The sequence below is a fragment of the Rhinolophus ferrumequinum genome, chromosome 17, assembly GCF_004115265.2.
Source record: "Rhinolophus ferrumequinum isolate MPI-CBG mRhiFer1 chromosome 17, mRhiFer1_v1.p, whole genome shotgun sequence".
Taxonomy (NCBI): Eukaryota; Metazoa; Chordata; class Mammalia; order Chiroptera; family Rhinolophidae; genus Rhinolophus; species Rhinolophus ferrumequinum.
The window spans coordinates 54,056,580-54,072,321 of NC_046300.1; positions in this window are offsets into that span (position 1 = coordinate 54,056,580).

Sequence of the window (15,742 nt, forward strand, 5' to 3'; positions counted from 1 at the left end):
GCCTTTCAGAATAGATTCCAGATTTTTTAAATTAATTTTTATTAAATTTATTGCGGTGACATTGGTTAGTAAACTTATATAGGTTTCAAGTGTACCTTTCTGTAATACATCATCCCTATATTGCGTCGTGTCTTAAGGCTTTAGTCTCCTCACAGAGCGGATAATGTCTGGATTAAGAGCACAGTCTTTTGGACTCAGGCAGACCCAAGTACAAATATTTGTTCCTTACTGGTGTGACCTTGGGAAAGTGGCATAATCTAACTGAGTACCTATTTTTTCATCCATTGTTTCTCTATCATAAAATGGGGACAATAATGAGAACTTATGGGTTTGTTTGGCATTTACTTATTTGTTATGCTTTGAATGGTCTATGGAAAGAAATAAAACAGAGGTAAAGAAATATTCAGTGAATATTTACTCAACATTTATTAATAGCTATTGTCTTTCTGTCCAGGAAATGTGGAAATAATCCCCTCCTGTGTACTTCACTTGGGAAGGGAGTTATACGCAGCAGATTCCTGAGAACTAGATGTAGGAGCAGGGCGTGATGGTTTTATTCCTCTAGTTTTTCTAGACTAATCCAAGTTTAAAAGAAGGCCTTATGTTTTGGTCATTTGATCACAAGTTTTAGCATATGCATTTATTGTCTGATAAGTGCCATGCTGCTTCCTGTGGTCTGAATAAACCCTCGTTCTGCAGTAATTCCTTCACAGTTGCCAAAATCTAGATTTCAGTATCTTCAACATGCAGGTGGGATGAGGAAAGCCCTTTCGAGAGCCACCTACTGCTTCTTACATCAGTGACTCATTTTGTAGCCTGGAGCTTAATATAATCTTTCCTTCATATGATCCACTGAATTTTTAGGATTTCAGATCTGAATTAGAAAAGGAATTACAGGAAGAGTCACATGTTCAGCCCCCTTGTTAGGCTTAGCCAGAATCTCCTTATGCCAGAAGAAAGAAGAGGTTTTTCTTCTGTAGCTGTTGTTCCTCTCTAATGTCCTCTTTTGTGAGTTCATAATTAAGGGCAACAACAATCATTTAAAAGGCTTTTTTTGTGTGTTTTCTTTTTACCAGTTTATAATTCACCAGGTGCTTTTGCACTCGTCACTTCATCCAGTCCTTATAATCACTCTCTGAGTAATACAATTACTGCCGTTTTCTAGGTGAGGAAACTGAAGCATATAGAGGCTAAGTTATCTGCTAAGTGTATTAGTCGACACTCCTTTTGTTGCAAATCCAGAAGCACAAATACATGTTGCTTAAGCAAAAAAAGGGAATTTATTCACTCATGTAACTCGAAGTCCAAGGGTAGTGCTAGCTGCCGGCACAGAAATCCAGACGCAGAGAGAGACTTGTCAAACAGCCTCCACTTGTGGGTCGTTTTCTCTGTGAGCTTCATTCCCAGCAGATTGTTCCCATGCAGTGTGGAGTGGCCACTGCAGCTCCGGGCTATGTCTTAGCTGCTTAGCAACCCCAGCTGAAAGACAGCTCCTATGTCCCAATTATTTCACCCGAATTCCCAAGACTGACTATTATTTTGCCTAGTCTGGTTCTTATGTCCAGCCCTGCAGCTGTCCCTGTGTCCAGGGAAGGGGATGCTCCAGCTGGCAGGCCCTGGGTGGGGGGAAGTCAGCCCCAAGATATGATGGGAACTGATAGTAGGGAGGGGGTTTCTCCAAGTGAAACCTGCTGCTATTTGCAAAAGGGGCTTGAGCAGAAGGTAGACTGTAGTACCAGCTCTCTGTGGCCCCAGGATGGCTAGCTAATAAGTAGTGAGCTGGCACTCTCCATGGAATGCTGGAGTATGACACCTAACCTCTGAGAACCTCCGCAGAAAAGCTGAAGAAAGACTAGAAACCCCAGGCTCTGCCAAGTTTCCCAAACTGGGCTCTTCGATCCCTGATCCAATGATGACTATTTGAACAGCAGATTATGTTTGGCTATCCTGAATCCACATACACATTCAACATCATCTTCAGAATTAATACATACGAGGATACCATGACTTGTTTGCATGACCACTTATTAAACATGTATAGCTATGATCAGTAAAATATAAATTCACTTTCAAATGTTACTGAATTCACAGTGGGTTTTGATCATTACCTATATTCTTAATATATATGAAATTTTCACGTATTATCCTGCTCAGAGTTTTCAGAATACTTTCATCTCTGAAAGAGGATATTCAGGTTCAAGTTAGGAAGTCCTAGAATATTGAAATATTGAAAGACCACCTGAATTAGGGTTAGGAGCCCCTTTCTGGTGACTCAGTGTTCTTTGGGCCTCAGTTTCCTCACCTGTCCTATGAGGATAAACTGTCCTGCTCAGAGAAGCTTGTACCGAGGCTCTTGTATGGAAGTGAAAATGGAACTGCTTCCAAGTATTTTTTAAAAAGTATAAAATGGTATCATTGCTATTTTATTTTTATTTCACTTCATACTCAAGGATATGCTCTTAATGTGTTCTGTAAACCACTAATGGCTCCTGATACAAAATATGCTTGTTCATTTATAATACAATTGTGCAGATCAATGAAGGTCTGTCTTTTTTTATGATGACCAGCAGGCTTATAGATTTTTTAAGGATACCCTTCTTCCAAAGGTACATATTCCAGGAAGCATGTTTTATCTTTCTTATGCCCCAAATACACTAGTGACTGCAAAAGTAACCAACCATTTTAGTTTCCTTTTTAATTTTCTATTGTAGTATAACATACAGAAAAGTGCACATAATCAAACTACATGTTTGATGTGTTTTCACAACTAAACATATCTGTATAAGCCAGCACCCAGGTCAAGAAAGAGAATATTAACAGTTCTCCAGAAGCACACCTTGTGGCCCCTTTTCAGTTACAACGCTTCCAGGATAACCTCCACCTGACTTCTAACAGCACAGATGTTTTATTTATTTGTTTTCTATTATTTGTTTTTTATTTGGGGGAAGGGGAACAGGACTTTATTGGGGAACAGTGTATACTTCCAGGACTTTTTCCAAGTCAAGTTGTTGTCCTTTCAATCTTAATTGTGGAGGGCGCAGCTCAGCTCTAGGTCCAGTTGCCGTTGTTAGTTGCAGGGGGTGCAGCCCACCTTAGCTTGCAGGAGTCAAATTGGCAACCTTGTGGTTGAGAGCCTGCGCTCCAACCAACTGAGCCATCTGGCACTGGCTCATGTGGGAATCGAACGGCAGCCTTTGGTGTTAGGAGCACGGAGCACCAACCGCCTGAGCCACCAGGCCGGCCCCCCCCATTTATTTCTTTAATCCTTCTAAATGAACTCATTTTGTGTCTGATGTCTTTCTTTCAACATTTCATTTGAAAGATGTATCCATTTTGCTGTGTAGAGTGACAGATGGTGCATTTCTATTGCTGCATAGTATTCCATTGTGTGTGTGTGTGTGTGTGTGTGTGTGTGTATTCATGTGTGTACAAATGTATCACAATCTATCCATTCTACTCACAGTGGTTTCCAGTCTGGAACTATTCCAAAAGGTGCTGCTGTTAATATTTTATATTGGTCTTTGTGTGAGCACATATATGCAGTTCTTTTGGTCACAGAGAATGCGCCAGTACAGCTTCAGTAGACACTGCCAAACAGTTTTCCAAAGCGATTGTACCAGTTTCCATCCCCATGCGCTGTGTAAGACAGTTTTCTTTTTTCCACATGCTTGCTAATATTTGGTGTTTCAGCCTCTGTAATTCTAGCCATTGTAGTGGATGTGCATGCTTTTAATTTGCATTTTGCATTTGTTTTTAATTTACATTTTCATGATGAGTAATGAAGTTGAAACAATTTGCATATATTGGCCTTTTGAACATCCTCTTTTATGGACCTTACTTATTCAAGTATTTTGCTTATTTTTCATTTGGATTTCTATCTTTTTCTTATTGGTGTATAGGGAGTGGTCAACTATTTCTTGTTCTTATTTCATTCATGGGCAATGTTTTTTCTCTTTTTTTTCTTTTTTTTTAGTTTTCATGTTTATTTTTAAATATGGACTCCATTAAACATCTTCCTACAATCATGTCATTTCATTAATTATCCATTCTTGGAAGAGAACATTTATTTAGCACCTTATCTTTACAAAGACAGTGCTAGTTATTAGGTACACAATACAATAAAACAGACTTGGTATCCACCCATATGAATTTAATGAGAGAGACAGACACTAAACAAATACATATGTAACAACTAAAAGCTGTGGCCAATTACAGAAGTGCCATGTAGGATTCAAATAGGATAGAGGGATAGAATAGAAGGAACTCTTTTCAGTTCCAAAGACTTCTTTGTCATTTAATCTGAGCCCTAAAACCTAACAAAGATGCAAGGCCAAAAATAAGGCAAGAGTGTTCCAGGCAGATGGAACAGCATGTGCTGTTCCCTGAGGTGGGAAAACACTTTGCATGTTGTAAGATTTGAAAGAAGGCAGTGTATCCAGGGTAGGGGGTCCGCAAACTTTTCTGCAGAGGGTAAAATGGGAAATATTTTAGGCTTTGCAAGCCAGATGGTTTCTGTTGCAAATACTCAACTCTGCTTTTGTAGCTTGAAAGTAATCATAGATGATATGTAAACAAACAAGGATGGTTGTGTTCCAATAAAACTTTGTTTACAAAAACACGCAGCCAGTGGGCCAAGTTTGATTCATGGGCCACAGTTTGCCAACCCCTAGTCTAGATCACGGAGAAAAATGGCAGTCTCTTACCTGGACTACCTCAGTAGGCCCCTCACTAGCCTTCCGGCTTTCACTTTTCCTCCCCTACAATCCATTGTCTGCACAGTATCCAGAGCAAATGTTTAAAATCCCTAAATTAGATGATGATGCTCTTCTCTGATTAAAACTCTCTGGAAGCTTCCTGCTGAATATAGCCTGCAATTTAAATCTGAGATGGGCTTGGGGTAGATGGGGCAGAATTTTGTAAGTCATTGACTTATAGCCTTGATTTTAGAACGCAGCACTGAGGTTTGCTTTCCATCTCTGTGCTTGGGATCTGGTGATGATTGTGGGTGGCAAGGGGGGTGTGTGATGTAACGTATGGTCTGTAACTGCGCTTCAGCTAAGAGCAATCTCCCCCTCTTATGAAAACCCACACGTACCTACCTCACTTTGTGCACTTCTCCTTGTCTACCTTCTATTATTCATTAATACGAAAAGCCCTCTAATTGTCGGTTTTGGTCTGGTCTGGCTTTGGATCCACGGGTTTGTAGTAGATGTGTGATATTTGCTGAGTGGATGAAAGAATGGATGGGTATTACTTGTGCTCTACCTCCTTGACACATAGTAAATAGGTGAATAAAAGAATGGAGCGAGCTTTGGAGGAGACGGAAGTACCAGTTTCCGGCCTGAGTGACCAGGAATAGGTGTCTCACAATCAGAAATTGGGAGATCAGGAGAAAGTCCTGATTTGTCAGGGTTTAGACATGACGGATCTCTGTTGTGGGACATCAGCAGTGCGCAGGGGGACAGGTAAAAATGAGGTCTGGAGCATGGGAGAGAGATCTGGATTGGTCTAGAGATCAGGAATAATCAATGTGAGTAAGACAATTGAAGCTGGAATAGATTCGATGCTGAGACCTAGAAAGAAGAGTGGTCCAAGGACAAAAAATATGTTGAAAATTAAGATGGTAAAACGGAATAACTATAAAACTTTTAGATTTATTATTAATAAAGTTATTGCATAGGCATGAAAAGCTGAATAGGCCCTCAAGGTCAATGCTATGGTTATTCATTAACTTTTCTGTGAAGTTACATCAACATTCACAAAATAGAAGGGGAAGTCATCAATCTAGATTCTTAATAAGCTACTCATTTTTTAATTAAAAAATTAACCATCTCTTCTTTCTACACTATCCTGTGAAAGAGCCAGGATAATGTCTCCTTACAAAACTAGATCTGGAGTCAAATAGGACTTGGGTTCAAGTGCTGACCCTGCTACTCACCAGCTAGTTGACCTTGGAAACTATTGTCATGGCTCTAAGCTTCAGTTTCCACATCTTTCAAGTGGGATAATAGTTTCCTCAGAGCATGGTTGTAAGGACTAACTGAGATGGTATGTGCAAAAGCCCGTCACCAGGAGGACACAAAGAAACAGATGGTAGCAGTTGTGAGTTAGAGGATTTTCATTATTATAACAGTCAATGCTGTCTCTGGAAGTCCTTGGTTGAAATAGCCCACACAGTATAAAGGTATGGTTTGTGCAACCAGCTGGCAGAGATTGACTCCTGGCTCGGCCTCTGACAGCCAGATAATTTGAGCACTTAACCAAGTCTCTCAGTTTCTTCACCTATGAGTGAGGAAAAGACTAGCACTGTCTTCCCAAGAATTAAAGAGTTAATACACTGCAGGCTCTTAAAATCGTGTCAGTCACATTAAAAAGGTCTCAATAAATATTGTTTTATAATTTTATCATTATTACTATTATTAGATATGTAGCCATTTTAAAACAAGACACAAGTGTGCACATTTTTTCAGTTGCTATTTGAGGTCATCTTGAGACTGTATCAAAAGATTATCATAAAATTCAACATCCTACACTGAACACATTATTTCCGACATCTCTCCTTAAAAGTTCATTAATTACCCAAGTCAAGGTAGCCAGGTTAATGGGAAATGGCGTCAGACCATTGGCCCCACGAAGGAGCTCCTGTGCCTCAGTTGTTCTGATCTCCTCCAGCTGTGAGACCTTCTTCTCCACCTCAAACCACCCCTAGTGGAGAGAGCTGACTTACATTCACGGAGAGATTTGGACAATAACCCACAGGGAGCTAATTCAGGTTAGAGCTGGAGATTCCATATTAGGCAGCAGAGAGCTGGCTGGGCTTTGCGGGAGCAGGGCAAGACTCAAAGGCCCAGAGAGAACACTGAGTATTGAGGGGACCACCAAAATGAGCCCCCAACATTGAGAGCACTATTAGAAAAAATTATCCCGGAGTGGGAAGCTTTAAATAGGATCTTGACAGAAGTGGCAGATGAAAAATTGCAGAGAAGCAGCAACGAAGGATGTCAGGAAAGAGGAATTCCTGCATCTTGCCTGAGAGTGAACTACAAACCCAGTTCGGTAATTGGACCGTGGCGTCCCTGCAGAGCTGCACAGCAGCGTCAGTGCTTCCAAGATGCCTTCCTGTATCTCGACTATGACAGCGAAGATCACACACTGTTACAGCCCCAGCGTTGTCTCTGCTGCTTCTCTGCTGGGAGATTCCTCTGCGCCTCAGTTTCTCATAGTATAAATGGGAATCAGAATAGATCCACCTCATAGGATTATCGGTGGATTACAGATATGAAAACAAATGTGTAAATGAGAGCCTGGCACACGCGTTTGCTTTCACCATTATTGTCATCGTTGCATCATGATCAGAATGTGCACATCTTCAGATGAAGCTTTAGTTCTCGAAGTGGCAAGTGGTGAGGGGAAGCCTTGGGGAGACAGAATAGGTTTAGATCAGGGGCCTTGAAGTCAGGTAGAGCTGTGCCCCCGTCCCACTTCTCACACTTACTCTTTGGATGACCTTGGGCAAGTTATTTATTGCTCGAGGCCACATTTTCCTCATCTGAAAAATGAGAATGCTAATCATACCTGCTTCACACTATCGAGATGATTAAATGATAGGAAGCATGAAAAGCACTTAGCACGGTGCCTCAAGTAATCCATAAATAAGAGTCGTATTAAAATTGAGACCCAAAACGTTATTTCCAGCTGTATCTTGAGCTCCAAGTGGAGAGGCAGAACAGGGGCCCAGGGGCCTGCGAAGGCAGACTTACACAAAATGAGATTTGGGAAAGGTCATCCCATGGTTTCTGACCATTGTCTCTCCTGCAAAAGAGTCTTGACTTCCTCTTCTGAGCCGTCAAAACATCAGCAGCTAAAATGAATGTAACTGCTATGGGCTGTGTGGCTGTATATTATTGCTAGGCCAAGGGAAGGGAGAAAGGGGAGAGCAGAGGGGCCACAGACCGCTTTCAGGACCACCCAGGAGGCAGTGGCTATTGTCTAAGGGGTGTCAGGGCCTCTATTTTTGTGTGAACTACCCCCATATCCCCTCGTGACTAACACAAAACATTTTTCCCTCATTGCTGGAAAAAAACAAATCACGAGGGAATTAATAAACAAGCACCAAAAAAATTCTCGTCTGCCTTTTAATTATAGAAGACTGATTGCTATGCTAATCATAATCAGCATCAAGGTCAAAAGTTTCCACTACTCCGGAATGAACATTTAGAAAATAAATTAACCAGAATACCAATGCTATTTTTGAACTCCCAGCTCACATGGGTTCAAAATAGAGTGCTGTATCTTTTAAGTGTCTCTTAAGATGAGCCATACAATGCTTAGACATTGATTAAATAAATGTCACTCCATAAATCTGCTGATGTCCAAGTCAGAGGGGACCCATTAGAAGGCCCATGAATCAGAGTGATTGTTTAGACCGCTAACGTAAAGATTGGTAAGTTGTTGTTTTGCTTCATCTCTGGCAGGTGTCACTGCAGAATGTGTTGAAAGTACTTCGGTCTCTGTTTAATGTGGACAATGAAACATAAATGCATTTGGAGAATTGTAATCCATTTTTATTTCCTCATGGATGTTGGTGTCTCCAACAAAAATAAAATGCCCTTTTAGTGTCTATGGTCTTATAAAGTTAGACCCCTACCTCACACCATATACAAAAATAGATTCCAGTGGTAAAACAAAGCAAAATAAAAGTTTAAGGATATTATTAATACAATGGAATATGAATGAGCCACGAAAAGGAATTAATACATGCTACAACTTAAACGAATCTTGAAAACATTATGCTAATAAAAGAAACCAGACCCCAAAGACACACATAGCGTCTGATTCCATTTACATGGAATATCCAGAATAGGCAAATCCATAGAGACAGAAAGCAGATCACTGGTTGCTGGGGGCTGGGTTAAGGAGGGCATGGAGAGTGACCGCCCACGGGACACATATTATTGGAATGATGAAAGTGTTTTGGAACCAGACAGAAGTGATGGTTGTGCAATATTGTGAATGGCCTAAATGCCACCAAAATGTACCATGGTTAATTTTATGTTATGAGTATTTCACCTTAATATTTAAAAGTTTAAGGATATTAGCAAAAACATTAGAGTAATATTTATATAATCTTGGGATGAGATGTGCCTTCTTAAGTAAGGCATAGAGCTCAAAGCCATCAAGCAAAAAAATAACCAATTTCTGTGTAAATTAAAAATATCTTTATAGCAAAAGAGACCATAACCAATATAAAAAGACGAACAGTATACCAGAAGAGACTGCCAGGAGATATAAAATGGTGTAATATGACTGCTCATCCAAAAACGTTCAAACTTATAAGAAAAAGGATAAGCCTCAAGAAAAATTGTAAAATGATACAGATATGCAGTTTTTAGGAGGTGAAATGTAAATGACCAATAAACATTTAAAAAGATGTTTAATTTGTAGTGAGGGGAATACATAAAAGGAGAAAGAAAGACCACTTCTTGCCCATCACTTTGACAAAAATTAAAACAACACAACAAAACTGTTTTCGATGATGCGGGGAAAGGGCCAAATTAAGCTCTGCTGACTGGATTGTGACGTGTCAGCCCATGTTTGGAGAATCATCTCATAGGATCTGCAAAAATTAAAATGGGCATGCTGTTCAGCTAGCAATTCTATTCTTATAAATCTATGCCAAGCATAAGACTATAAGTGTACTTTACAAAAATTTTTATTGTAACATTGTTGATAATACAATAAAAAGGAACAACCTGAATGTCCATCCCTTGGTGAGCAGTTAAGTAAGTCATTATATCTAGACCTTGGTATATTAAGCAACTATTTAGAAGAATGTGTTAGAAACACATATTATTGATGTGGAAAGGTATCCATGTTAATATTGTTAAGTTAACAACAACAACAAGAAACAAGTTTCAGAGCCTTGGCCTTCACCACTGGTATGTTAGAAAGTCCAGTAGTTAGAACGGATTTAACTCTTATTGCTGCTCAAGTGGGATATATGGCTACGTATTGTTAGTAGGCCAGGCCATGCATACACATTTGCGCCTGTTCATGTGCATGGAGGAAAGAATGGAAGAAAGCCTACCTAGTGGTGGGAGGAAAAGGAAGAATATTCATTTTTTTTGTATACATTTCTATACTCTTTGAATTCATTTGATGAGTATGTATTTTTGTAATTTAAGGGAGAAAAGATTACTCCAAATAGTGGATATGTAAATAGTAACTCTAATTTATACGTTTCACAATGATCATTTATAAGCTGCAGACACTTTAATGGCCAGTATTTCCTTGTGAGTTTCTTTAAAAACATTTAAAAATGGAAAATATTACAGTTTCCCTGGTATTTCTTTCCTGGCCATCAGAAAGAAAGGCCCAAATGAAGAAATCAAGACTCTAAGGAACTTTCAGATTTAGCAGGAGGCTGAGATCACGCCACCCTACATCTGATGTGATGGTGAAAGCCCTGCTTCCGTACCCAATATCTACTGAGATGCTTTCCATCCTGGGGAGCTCCTCCCTTCTCCAGATGGCCTATTCCATGTTCCACTAGCTCTACTCTCCTAGAAATTCTTCCTTATGTCGTCACATCATCCTGCTCAGGGCCTCAGTAGCTGAAATAGTTTGGAGCACAGGCCTTGCATTCAGAGAGAGGCAGGTCTATAGCCTGGTTTCACCTCTTACCATTCTGTGACTGTGTGCAGGTTGCTTAACCATTCTGTGCTTCTATTTCCTCATCTGTAGAAGAGGGTCATGTGTCCTGGCTGGAATCGTCAGGAGGATTAAATTAGATCCTGTCTGTCAAATGTTAGCAGAGAGATTGACACATCATTGGGTTTTGGTAAATGGGAGCTGCCCTGATTTGTCCTGGAGCCATAAGGAGATGCTTCGATCAGTCCTAACACATGGCACAGGACTAGCACTTTTCATTCACTAATTCACCTGTTCATTCATTCATTCATTGAATAAATATCCAAAGACCTTCTTCCCGTGGCTGCAATGCCCTGTACAATCAGGCCGCCATCCCCCAATCTTCCTGCTAACTCTCTCACCTTACCTCCCACCCTTTCTCCCTTTGTACTTACTCATCCACTTCAGCCTCACTGGCCTCCTTGCTGTTCCTTAAACATACTGAGTATGCTTATACCTGAGCGCCTTTGCTCTTACTGTTGGTTCCTCCTGACATTCTCTACTCCCAGCCACTCTCTTTGTTACATCTGCTCACGTTACCCAACACGAGCAGCTGTCCTAGACCGCAGCACCACCGCCCATCTGTCTCAGTCCTCCTTGCTCTGCTTTATTTTTCTTCAAAGCACTGACATCTGTCTAATCGTCTGTCTCCCCCAATTAGACTGTAAGCCTTATAATAATAGGGGCTCTTGTTTCTCTTTTGTGTCCCCAGTGCATAGAGAAGAACCTGGCACATAGTAGACATTCAGTAAATAAACGTTAGGTGAAAGTGTGAACCAAACTATGTGAGTAATTTCTGTGAGCTAGGTGTGCTCCTACGGAGGTGAACACTAACAGTAAGGCACCTTCTGCTTCAGTTATAACAATCCCAGCCTGACACAACATAGTTTTAACGAGCCTGCTAGCAAACTGTCCCAGTAAGTGGTGTTTATGTACAGGCATCTTTATGTTGAGGGTAATAAAACAGCCCTACGGCACCAACATCCTCAACTTGAGTGACTGGTTAAGTGTTCGACCGTAAATAATTTGAGTTGGCCAGAAATATTCACTTTAGTGCGTGGCGGTACACTGTCACTTCTCTGGATCCCATCTGACATGTTGGCATATTGTAGACTAAATAAGCAATCAAAAATGAACTGTGGCCTAGTGACCGAGGGCTGAGACAAAGGAGGCGGGGCCCTAAGCGACAGGGGACCTTGGGGCTGTGGCCATGGCCAAGTTCAAAGCTGCGTTCATGTGAAGGCAATGCACTCGACCACTGTTTTGTCCCGGTCCCTGTGCACGGAGCATGCTGACATGGAAAGGATACTCGCCTGACTGCCCTCAAGGATAGGAACGTGACTCTCCATCCTCTCCTGCTCATCCTGTGGTGTAATCTCCTCACACCAAGAGCACGGGCCAGACAATGAGCATTTCATGTACTAGACACGTTTAGCTGGAGCAGGATAGACCTGGACTTGAATCCAGGCTCTGCTGTGTTCTAGCTGAGTGACCTTGAGCATGTCAGTTGACATTTCAGTTTCTACCGCTCTAAAATGGGCTGGAAAAGATTCAGATTTCATTATTAAGAATTAAACATGATCATGTATATAAAGCACTTGACAAAGGGCCCAGTTTTCATACCTGCGGTTGCCCAAGAACCTTAACATTTGATTGAAGAGTCCCCGCTTATCATTGAAAGTTGTGGTCGCTGGTGCGTCACAGAAGACAAATATGCCACAAACACAAGACAGGCATGGGGATGTTTCTCCGACTCCCTAACACAAGAAAAAAGTGTCATTGGAATAGTCCCCAGGAGCATACTCATGGAGCAAAGCATTCCTGTGAATAAATGTGGTTCAGTGATGCCCCCGGTCACTTCTGTACCGTCCCATTGTGTTACAGTCTGAACCATGTCGACTTGATGATTTGTATAATGGGATGGACATGCTACAGCAGGAGACCCAGCCTGGAGGTTGAAGGAAAAGCGCTCTATCTGACCCCTACAGGGCCTTGGCGGGTCCCGTCCCCTCTGAGCTTCAATTGTGTATTAAAGACATGTCATCCCGACGTTTCCCTTGTAAACGGTCTTAGAACACCACGCACCCTAGACTCCCGTTATTAGATACGTGTCCACTATCTAAGTTACTCCTTGTAGTAAACAGATCTCTAACATGCATCCGAATCACAGAGAATTAATATTAAAACAGGACGCAGCAAATGGCAGCAAGCAGGAACACCAGAATTTTCTGTTCATCCTTCATCCACCTCTGGAGAATTGACAGTTACCTTAATGGTGGAATCCTTTGAAAACTCCCGCATCCGCTTGTACACTTGATTTTGTTCCTTTCTTTACTCTGGTTGTTGGTGGTCCTCAGACTGTAGTTAGTATAGGGTTTGCTGTCTATTGTCAATGATGTAAAATATATATTTTCTACTCCATAGGTATTTAAGGGATTTTTAATAGTATTTTGCCCATGTACAATTTTTCTCTAACTTTAGACCATAACCTCCCACTAGCATGGGGTCTCATAATAAAAAGAAAACACCAACCAGTTTCTTTCTATTGTTTCTTCCCTACCCAGAAAATAAAGGTGACAATAATGGCTATTTTAGAGTAAGATACTGAAAAGCAAATTAGGTCATATTCCTAAAACCACCTGGCAGGCTGTCTCATAGGAATGTTCGTTGCTGGAATGGCCTAGGGGCAGATAGTAAGTAACACAGATATTTTTGAAACATCTGCACTACGCCCCAGATCTGCATCTTGGAGGGAGAGTGACCTGGATAGGGCTTTGAAAACCCTGATGCAGGAGGAGCTGGCGGTGGGGGTGCGGGGGAGACCGTCAGCAGCCTGAAGAAAAGAAATGGAAAAGGGAGAGAAGGTGTGAACACTGCCCTTAAGAACCTATAGAGGGCAGGTGGAAGAGAGACTTGATTTCTGTCCTAGCCCAGAGAGCTGGGAATCAGGGAGAAGGAGAGGGAGTATGGGAGAGCCTGTAAGACTCTAGTCCAAACCCTGGTGAGTAGCTCCCGGGTGTCTTATGGGAGTGTGTCCCCAGGATAACTGTCCTTTCCTCCTGCTTTGAAGAAGAGGTCTGGTCACCATGCCAAGGGGGACCTCAGCCAGGGACTCTGTAGCTAACTGTGCCTGAGAGGGCCATTGAGCCGCGTCCGTGTCACAGCAGCAAAGGCAGCCAGGCTGTCAGGGTCTGGTCACGTGAGTCCCACCAGGACAGGGTCACTCCCCAGGAGGCTCTCGGCAATGGCGTGGCAGATCTCTGATAGGGGTTTTAATTCTGGCCCTGCTGCTCCTGGCTCTGTCACGTTGAGATATAAGTAGCAGTGTGCAGCTCTGGTGGGACAGGGAGCTTTCAGCATTTTGAAGAGAGCTTGAAGCAGAGACGCCACCCAGGGTGAGGGCAAGGCTGCGCTGAGACTGACTTTGGATCAAGAGCCAGTGGAGCCCGATGTTTATACACATTTCTGCCTGCAAACAGAAGTGCAGAGATTGTTATATGCTTTCTGAAGTGTGACAGACAAGTACCACGTTAAAAGGGTTGTGGCATCGCAAAAAACAAGCTTCTGGGACACAGCAAGTCTCCATCTTGCCTGAACCATGTTATTAGCAGCTCCATGTCCCGTGAGGAGAACAGCTCCCCCTGTGCGCAGGGTGTGTGTGTGTGTGTGTGTGTGTGTGTGTGTGTGTGTGTGTGTAAGCAGCGAGATTTGGACCAGGTAAAGAATCCCTTGACAGTGTTCGACAGCACAGTACATTATAGTGAGCTGTCTTCAGCTTCACATGAGTGTCACGAGCAGATCAAGAGTAGCACTGAGCCCATGGAATGTGACTGTGATGATAGGAACTCCTTATAGATAGATGCTTGTGATGGCAACATTTTCAGTAGAATGTTTAATTACCCTTGGCTCTTTTCCTTTCCTAATCTCCCCTTCCCCTTTTGCCCCAGTGAGGGAACATTAAAAGAAAATGAAGCATATTCCAGAGAAGAGGAAAAAAGTAAGAGCCGTTTAAAAAGGCAATAATTATCACATTAATGTTCCAAACACAGTCGTGTCCATTATCCTTTTTAATTTAAAATTAGTTTCCTTGTTGTATGTGACTACCGTTCCATCACTAATAATCACCACAGTTCGATGCCTTCTGTATTCTTCAATCCGTTGCAACTAAAATCCCACTTAAAAATTTAAGTAAATGCAAAACTCCATCACCTTGCAGAGAGTGTGGTCTCATTTAGAGTTAATGAAATTTGGTTTTCCGCAACATCGTGGATGTTCTCATTTGCTAGTTTAGTCACTTTAAGTGGGCAGTGGAAACTCAAGGATGTTAACATAAAGCAAATCAAACATGGCAGTTTTCACCATTTACATTGATGTTTAAAGTCTCAAAATAATATCCTTTAAATTTCATCTAAAACGATTCATACGAGAACTTTGCTGTGCGTGTATAAAGTCAGCTGACCTTTCTGGGATATTCACTCTTAGTGTTTGAGCAACCGACATATAACACAAAAATATTCACTGTTAGCCCACTGCCATCCCCTGCAAATTCCCCTCTAGAGATTCCCCAGATCATAAAGGGAGGCAGTGGTGCTGAAATTCAGTGATGAGAAAGGCCCATGGGCCTCTTAGGCTTACCAGCTTGAAATCATGACTATTTCCTGGAGTGGCAAATGTGCGAGTAACAGCAGTTCTTCTCCATCTTGACCAGGATGGAATGATGATGATTGGTGGAGATCATATGAATAAAATTCTGTGATTGGCTTGGAGTATTTACAGCATTTCAACATCCAGTTGTGTAAGGAAATTATCCAGTCCCAGTTTTATCAGCCGTGAGGCGAGCCCTTTGCACAAATGGACATGAAAGATGTTTGAGGAGGGAAATAAGAGCTGGCTCCTGGGATATTTCAAAGAAACCATGAACCGCATGAACCTTTGTGATGTGACCTAGAAAATCTTGGTCTGACATTTCTGTGGCAGAGTCACCACCTGTTGCTCACTGGTCTGTCTGCTACTATTGACTTAAATGGCTAAGTTAATAGAAATTAAGCCGCTT